The 8,116-nt window shown below is 39.5% G+C and overlaps 1 long non-coding RNA gene across 1 annotated transcript; it reads right to left on the bottom strand.

The window, feature by feature from the left end:
- Window positions 1–1,886: 1,886 nt before the first annotated feature.
- On the bottom strand, window positions 1,887–2,461 carry LOC122785776. The gene is made up of 3 exons (XR_006362350.1): window positions 2,240–2,461; window positions 2,056–2,171; window positions 1,887–1,965 (listed from the first exon to the last, which is right to left on the bottom strand). It is a non-coding gene; the product is annotated as an uncharacterized LOC122785776 (long non-coding RNA).
- Between the last annotated feature and the right edge of the window lie 5,655 nt (window positions 2,462–8,116).

Below are 8,116 nucleotides of genomic sequence, written 5' to 3'. Positions count from 1 at the left end.
AATAACAATGACCTCCTTAAAGGGGAGGAATTCAAAATTGCTGTTGGACTTTATACAGATGATTTTGAAGTGTCCAATCCTTTAGGAACATCTAGAAAGAAACACAAAATGAGTGCAGTCTACTGGGTGATAGCTAATGTGCCATCAAAATACAGATCCACACTCCACTCCATTCAGCTGGCCCTTTTGTGTAAAACCACTGATGTAAAAGAATTTGGCTACGCTAAAATTCTCCACCCTCTCATTCACGATCTGGCTTCTTTGGCGAAACATGGTGTATATGTTAACAAGTTGGGAGAATGTGTCAAAGGTACAGTTTTATATGTGGCTGCTAATAATCTGGCTGCTCATTCTCTGGCAGGATACTTCGAAAGCTTTGTTGTGGACAGATTCTGCAGGTTCTGTATGGCGACGAGAGGCAAGATGCAAGCCAAGGAGGTAAATTCAGGTGCATTTGAACCCCGCACTATAGACACTCACAACAAGCAGGTGCAGGAGGTAAAGCAGGATTCCACTGTGGCAAAACCATATGGTGTGAAAAGAGGGTGTGTATTGACTGACGGTCTGCAGCACTTTCATGTTGTTCGTGGATACCCCCCTGACATCCTCCATGACCTTTTAGAAGGCATTGTTCCTGTTGAGCTATCCCTCTGCATTTCAGACATGATTTCTAAGAAATATTTCACCATAGAAACACTGAACCATGCCATGAAAAAAACTGACCAGCCTCAGCCAATTGCCCATGGCTTCTCTACCAAAGGGACCGTAGGTGGCAATGGCCATGAGAACTGGGCCCTACTCAGGCTGCTCCCACTTATCATTGGCCATAAAGACCCGGAAGGAAACAATGCATGGAACATTCTGCTGCTCCTAAAAGACATTGTTGAGTTGGCTGTCGCAACAAAGCACACGGAAGAATCTGTACATGTCCTTGACTGCAAAGTGTCAGAACATAGAGATTTGTTGCAAACAACATTCCGAGATTTTAGATTACGGCCAAAACACCACTACATATAGTATTACCCTGAAATGATCAAAGCATTTAGTCCCCTTTCAAATGTTTGGATAATACGGGAAAGCACAAAAAACGGGTCATTCGTAATGCCCACAACTTCAAAAATGTAGCTCTTACATTGGTTGTTAAGCATCAAAAAAAGATGGCTTACTATTTGGACACAAGTTCATTTTTCAAGCCTTCAATTGAAATGGACAAGGTCACTACAGTATCGATCACATCTTATCCTAAGAATGTCCAACAGGTTCTATGCCAGAGAGTACCTCAGCTTACATCAGTTCTTGTTGCATCATCAGTCTATGTAAATGGAATTAGATATTGTGCTGATGTGGTGGGGGCGATAAACAAAAGGATGATCTAGGGAGTTACACCAACAACGCCACCTTAGGACTTGCACCTAAAGAATTTACTCTTTTTCAAACTTTACTTTCTCAGAGCACAGGTCGGTACACAAATTAATACAGGCACGGTTTATAGAAAGTTTAACAAGTTTTATTTTAGTCACAAATGGAAACATTAATTTATTTAAGTTACTTATCTACTGTAAAAAACAATTATAGTTATTTTTATTTCCAAAGAGCACAATATTAATCTGTACCACAGACTCAGCTTAAGTTGAGACTGAGGAAATAACTAAGCTGAGGTCCTGCACAGCAAACAAAGAGAAAAGAAACCAAACAAAATATCAAACAAACTCAAATCAACACAAAAGAAAACAAAACCATAATGCTACATGCATAACTTTTGCAGGTCCTCAAAGCTGTGCTACTTCCCACCCCCCCACTAAGGAGTCGCGGTCAGTCAGTGTTGAACTACAGTACACTACTTTAAACGAGCGTCTAACTGACGAGGGCAGAGCAACTACGAGCAAGGCAACAAAAAGAAACAAAACGTGGAGATAAAGGCAAGAGGCAAGGCAGGGCAACAACAGCAACCTAACGCCAGGCAGGCTTGAAACAAAGAGACACAGCCAGATGTAAATAAATACATATAAGCTACATTAGCAGACACAATAATGTAAGGCTTGTGGCACTGTTTACCTGCATGGCGGGCTGTAGCCTGCACCAATAAATAATGAAGCCGTCAGAAGCTAGCGGCGGCAGCGGTGGCTAACCGGAAGGGGACACACACACACCATCACGGCATACACGCCAACCTACGGCAGAACATTGTCAGCACTACACCTTATCACATTTTCAGCGATTCTGAGGCTGCACTACATACCTGGAGAGCGAACACATGGCACATACTTGGCAGAGGAGAGAGAGAGACTGAACAACCACGGGACTATATGAACAGGTCTGCATTAGCAGCCCATGACACGGCTGCACTACAGGTGCCGGTAAGGGGCGTGACACACACCTGCTGCAATCGCCAGACCTGCTGCAACATAACTAAAAGACACAGAAGGGAAATACAATATATACATTTATACAGCCAATAACCACCCGGTTACACTGACATGATAGTCTCTGATGGTTCATGTGCTGGCCTCCATTCATTTAGACAGATCAAACAGATAGTGGCACTTAACACTGAGATCCTATTTGTTTGCAATGAGATGACTGCATGGTACCATGAGCATTTGAGATCTTTTGAACTCATCTGTGACAGCAGTAACCCCTCTCTGTGTGTGGTGCAGCTGAACGAGTTGAATGATGTTTTCCCTCTTTCAGCGTACATATATGGTGATAATTTAGTAGTGACCCTCAGGCGTTATATTCTGTGTTAAGAAGTCACAGTGTGATTTCTGCAATCAATCTAGGCTGTAATGGAACATTTTGTAGATTATTTTAGAGCTCAGGTTGAAATTTATAATGATACAGTCTCTGATAATTTGATTTCTTTTTTCCTAAATTTGGGACTTTTTTGTAAATGTTTTTCTTGTACATTTGAGCTGGGAATTTCTTGTTAATTTGAATTTTCTTTTATTGGATTCACCACTTTAATCTCAGGGGACAGTCACCTTTTTCTCTTGTAACACATCAATCTGTAACACATTCAATGCACACACAGACATGGCCAACAGCAACACATAAAGCACACACAACACAGACCCACCCAGCTTTTAATGGATTTACTACTTTATTCTCACAGGACATACATTTGTTGGTGTGATTTTTGAGAATTCCAAATTTATTTTTCTCAGAATAATACCATAAAAGTGTGATCAGTGTTTATCAAAGCCACACAAACCAGTAACATTCTCAAATATATTGACTTGAAATCATCACTCAATTATGATAATTGTTGGATATTAGTATCTTAATGTATTCATCATTGCAGCTCTCTTATTACATAGATGTGTAAAACTATTTCTTGATGATCTCTTGCACCTCTACATAACTTAGCTTTAATATGTGTTATTAATCAGCTATTTTTGTGATCCTCATAGAAATGGCTCAACAATTGAACAATTCTAATGACCTAATTATTGTTTCTATTCCCAAGATAACTGGAAACCAGAAGATGACCTTGAGGGTCATTCTAACAGAGGCGGATATAAGAAAAGTCATCCTAAAGTGTTGCAGCAGCACTGATAAACAAGCACCCTTGTCTCCAGGAGCAGTAAATGCAGGTAAGCGGGGAAGGCATTCAGCAGGACACCCAGCTAACAAGCGCATCAAGAGGGCAAAAAAAGGTGAAATCAACTACTTGCCCAACTTTCCAGATGGATTTGATCAGGTAGCCCTGGAGGGTGCCTGCAAAGAATTAGTTGATGAAATGCAGAAGAGAACACCAAATGGACCTCTTCTGAAACAGAAGATGGATCAGACATTTGCTCTGAGAAGAAAAGAGGTAGTGGAGTTGGAACCCACCATAAGCACGATGGTGAAACGCTGGCCTGCCCTTTTCACTGAAAATAAAGAATGTTTACAGAAGAGAAGATAACAAATAACTACTTTTTTATTATATTATAATGTGTAGAATTAGAGGTGTCCAGGTCAAATCAAATATAGGTAATTGTTTCTTTATGGAAGCAGACATTCTCTCCATAGAGATGTGATCTAAAATTAAATTTCTGTATTGGTTTAAACTTAAGTTTTTCTTGTTTTTCCAGTTCAAGAGGATAGTTTTCTTGGCGATGCTTAGGCTATTGATTAATATGTGCGATTTTTCCATGTTTATATGTATTACGTTTAAATCACCCAGTATGCATAGCATGGGGGAAGGTGGTATGGTGTATTCGAGACATGCTGAGAGGTCCTCGCATACCCTACACCAGAAGTTATACACCGGTGTGCATAGCCATATAGCATGCATGTAGCTATCTGCTGTGTTTTCGTTGCAGTTTGTGCAGATATTTGATTGTGAGAGCCCCATTCTGAACATCCTTTGTCCTGTGTAGTGTGTTCTGTGTAAGATTTTGTATTGTATTAGTTGTAGGTCTGGATTTTTTATCAATTTGAATGTGTTAGATGATATCTGTAACCAGAAATTTTCATCTAGGCTGATGGATAGGTCCGCTTCCCATTTTGTGGTTGGTAAAGAGATTATACAATCATTTTTAGTCAATAGTGCATGTGTTTTAGACACCATTTTGGGAGACATAAGGTTTAGAAATTGTTTGATCATTGGAGGTAGTTCTAGATCCAATTTACTGGTTTTAAACCTCGTCTGGATTACAGATTTTATTTGTAGATAATCAAAGGACGTGTTGCTGTTAATGCCATATTGTTCCACTAAGTTATGAAATGGGATGAATTTGTTATCTTGAAGAATTTGTTCCAGGTGCCTTATACCTTTTTCTTGCCATGATTTGAGTTTTAGTGTTGTTTTATTCCGTAGTATGTCTGGATTATTCCAGATTGGGGTATATTTACATGGGATATGCGAGGACCCAGTGAGTTTGATAAATTCCCACCAGGCTGACAAGGAGGTATTTATATTTATGCTTTTAAAGCACTGATGCCGTTTAATGGTTTTGCTTATAAATGGTAGATCGGCGATTTTAATTTCATTACAGAGTGTTTGTTCGATGTCTAGCCACAGACTGTCCAGTGGTTTGGGTTGAAACCATTTTTGGACATAGTGAAGCCTATTTGCAAGAAAGTAGTTGTGGAAGTTTGGAAGTTCCAGACCACCATAGGCTTTTGCTTTTTGGAGTGTTTTTAAACTGATGCGTGCTGGTTTGGTTTTCCAGAGGAATTTTGTGGTGGCAGAGTCTAAGGATTTAAACCAGATTGGTGAGGGTTTAGTTGGAATCATTGAGAACAGGTAATTGATTTTTGGTAAGATCATCATTTTCATGGTGTTAACTCTTCCCATAAGTGATATAGGTAAGGAATTCCATCGTAGGAGGTCATCCTCTATTGATTTAAGTAGTGGGGTATAGTTTAATTGTGCTAGATCTGACAGCCTGGAGGAAAAATGTACACCCAAATATCTATTGTTTCCAGATTTCAGAGGACAGGATGGTGATGATTTGAAGTCATGGTTGATTGGTAGGATGATCGATTTTGCCCAGTTTATCGAGTAATCTGATATGGCTGAGAATTTATTAAGAAGTGTAATAGTCTCAGAGAGAGAGCTTTGTGAGTTTTGGAGGAAAAGTAATACATCATCAGCATAGAGGCTTATTTTGTGATGTAGTTTTGTTGTTTGAATACCTTTGATATTTTTGTTTGTGCGAATAGCCGCTGGGAGTGGTTCGATAAAGATGGCAAAAAGCGATGGGGAGAGTGGACAGCCTTGTCTGGTGCCTCTCTGGAGAGTGAAGCTTGGAGAAGTTTGATCATTTGTTCTGACAGAGGCAATGGGAGAACTGTATAAAATTTTGATCCAGGAGATGAGTTCTTCTCCGAATCCAAATTTTTCCATTGTGGCAAATTAGGAATTTCCAGTTTACTCTATCAAATGCTTTTTCTGCATCTAGTGAAACCACTGCTGCTCTAAATTTATTGATTGTGCAGTAGTCTATTACATTTACTAATCTGCGTGTATTATTAGTTGAATGTCTATCCTTAATGAATCCTGTCTAATCTGGGTGAATTATGAAGGGGTTGATTTTTTCCAGTCTCCTTGCTAAGGCTTTGCAGATGATTTTAAGATCTGCATTTATGAGTGAGATGGGGCGATAGCTGGATGGGAGTGACGGGTCTTTCTCAGGTTTGAGGTGGAGACAGATATGTGCTGTATTTATGTGTGTGGGGAGAGTGTTACTTTCCTTGATTTTTATTATCATTTTATAGAATGTTGGTGCTAGTATGGACCAGAATGTTTTGTAGAATTCCACTGGGAATCCGTCTGGTCCTGGGGCTTTCCTGTTTGGCATATGGTGTAGGGCCTCATTTAGTTCAGCTATTGTGATATGGGACTCCATAGAATGAACCTGTTCATTATTAAGTTTTGGTAGATCTATGGAGTTTAAAAATGTGTTTATGTCTGTACTTGATGAGTTATTGTTTGATGAGTATAAGTTTTTATAGAAATCTCTAAAAAATTTTATTTATTTCTTCCGGTGCATTGAGTGGATAGTTGTTTTTTCTTTGTTTAATTTAAGTTGGTTAGCTAGGTATTTACTGGATTTATTGTTATGTTCAAAGTTTTCCAAGCGCAATCTCTCCAGTTGGAACTGCGTTTTCCTTTCTATTATTTTGTTTAATTCAAGTTTTAATTTTCTTATATTATTCAGCAGGTTCTCATCTTGGGATGCAGCATAGGCAGTCTCTAATGTTTTTATTTTATGTTGTAGTTCTAATTCCAGTAGGTTTTCTTTCTTCTTTTTAAATGAGGAGTATGAGATTATTCTACCCCTCATAACTGCTTTTGCTGCCTCCCAGAGGACATCTGGTTGTGTTTCTGGCAGGTCGTTTGTTTCTAGAAAAATTAACCACTCTTTTTCAAAGTATTTGATGAAATTTGGATCATCTAGTAATGATGTATTAAATCTCCAGTTTCTGATTGGTGGTGTGATGGCCTTATTAGTTATCTTTAGTGAAACTGGTGCATGGTCACTAATGGTGATAGGGTGAATCAAAGTGTCTGTGACGTCTGATAGAATTGAGCTGTTGGTGAGAAAGAAGTCAATTCTAGAGTAGGAATTGTGTACAGGTGAGAAGAAGGTGTATTCTTTATCAGCTGGATGACAGGAGCGCCAAGCATCACAAAGACCATGATCACTCATGTATTGTTTAAGTGTTTCTGTTGATTGCCAGTTCCGTGTTGTTCCTGCCTTACTGAGCCTATCAAGTTCTGGGTTGAGTACCATGTTGAAGTCCCCTCCTGTTATCAGTGTTGTGTCTAAGTGAGTGGACAGTGAGGAGAAGAAAGTGTGAAAAAAGGAGGGGTCATCAACATTAGGACCATATATGTTAGATATACAGAAGTTTGTATTATTGATTAATAAGTGAAGTATTATAAATCTACCTTCTGGGTCTATCATAGTGTTCTTATGTATGAAGTTTAATTTTCTATTAATCATGATGGCGATTCCTCCCTGTCTAGAGTTGTAGCTTGCTGTGTATATGTGGGGAAATTGTGATGAGGTGAGCTGGCAATCTGACTTAGCTAAGTGAGTCTCTTGTAGTAAGACAATGTCCGCTTGGAGACTATTTAGGTGGTTGAGGACTTTAAGTTTTTTATGTTTCGAGCCAATTCCACGCACATTCCAAGTGACAAGCCTGAGTGTATTCATCTTACTAACCATATTTACTTATCTAGTGTAGCCTGTGTGTGTTTTCTGTGCATGTGCACAGGCTGATGTTCAACACAGGGTGTGTGTGTTCCCATGTAAGTATGTGTGTGTGTGTGCCTGTCTGACAGCCTATGTGTGAGTGCTGTTGTCTAGGATAGGGTATGTGTGTGCGTGTATGCATGTGTGTGTGTGCATGTGTGCTTGTCTGACAGCCTATGTGCGAAACTACAGCCTGTATGTGGATGTGTGTGTATGTGTCTACGTGCTTGTAACGTGTTTGTGTGTGTATTATGTGCATGTGTGTGCGTCTGTCTGTCTGATAAACTGCAATACTACAGCTTGTATGTGGATGTACATATGTGCGTGAGTTTACGTGTTCAGCATGTGTATGCATGTATATGTGCGTGTGTGAGAGAGAGAGTGCATGCGTTTGTGCTGTTGTATGCAGGGGCCTCGTTTTGATG

The sequence above is a fragment of the Solea senegalensis genome, linkage group LG19 (assembly GCF_019176455.1).
Source record: "Solea senegalensis isolate Sse05_10M linkage group LG19, IFAPA_SoseM_1, whole genome shotgun sequence".
NCBI classification, from domain to species: Eukaryota; Metazoa; Chordata; class Actinopteri; order Pleuronectiformes; family Soleidae; genus Solea; species Solea senegalensis.
The sequence above is the reverse complement of the archived record's forward strand: the minus strand, read 5'-3'. Positions and strand labels throughout refer to the sequence as shown.